The 875-nt window shown below is 41.4% G+C and overlaps 1 non-coding gene across 1 annotated transcript; it reads left to right on the top strand.

The window, feature by feature from the left end:
- Positions 1–239: 239 nt before the first annotated feature.
- Positions 240–310, top strand: trnag-gcc (transfer RNA glycine (anticodon GCC)). Its single transcript has one exon. It is a non-coding gene; the product is annotated as a tRNA-Gly (tRNA).
- The last annotated feature ends 565 nt before the right edge of the window (positions 311–875 follow it).

The following is an 875-nucleotide window of genomic DNA, read 5'->3' as shown; positions in this document are numbered from 1 at the left end:
CATCATGGTCTCAGAGAGAAGAGCTGAGTGTGTCTGTTCTGATCTGTGGATGCTTGTGTCTCTTGTCTCCCTGCTTGTTTCTCCGTCACACGCCCTCTGCTGGTGAGCCGCGTCATTACACACAACCGCTCATGTAATGAGGTGAATTTATAACTTTTGACTTTATGTGGAGGAGGGATTGATTTTGGAATGAGGAGGCTGCAACCTGCGATGGCACCACTAGATGTCAGCTTTTTACAGCATTGGTGGTTCAGTGGTAGAATTCTCGCCTGCCACGCGGGAGGCCCGGGTTCGATTCCCGGCCAATGCAATGACCCTTTTAACTGAGGAACATGTGAGGGGACATATATTCACCTTCACATCTATGCTGTTGTTCAGCATGTTGTTTTTATATGTGTTAACAGACCTGACTTCTGTTAACATCACTGTGACATACACACAGAGGCACTACACTTCACAGACGAGCTTCAGTGGTACAGTGCACATCACATTTGAAACAAGAGCACTTACCATCACTGGTAGTGAAGGTGTCCCAGGAAGAATTACTGTGATGTTTTACCTTTAGAGCCTTTTTATATGTAGCGCCTCTCTAGCTTAACCGATTAACATGAGAGGTGGCTAACCTGAGTTCTTTAATTAACTTCTTTAAATGTACCTTATGTGTATTTTTTATTTTATTTTAACTCTCTCTCTCTCTACGGAGCAATACAAACCAGCAACAGAAAATAGGAATTATTACCCTTTCACTTAGCAGTTTATCAGGTAATTAATGCTTTACTTTTATTTCAACATAAATAAAAGTGTTACCTGACTATACGAAACACCCAAAATGCACAATAACAACACTGGGGTTACTGGAAAAATAAAAAATGTTT

This window comes from Parambassis ranga, unplaced genomic scaffold (genome assembly GCF_900634625.1).
Source record: "Parambassis ranga unplaced genomic scaffold, fParRan2.1 scaffold_22_arrow_ctg1, whole genome shotgun sequence".
Taxonomy (NCBI): domain Eukaryota; kingdom Metazoa; phylum Chordata; class Actinopteri; family Ambassidae; genus Parambassis; species Parambassis ranga.
Note: the sequence above shows the minus strand (reverse complement) of the source record. Positions and strands in the feature narration are given on the sequence as shown.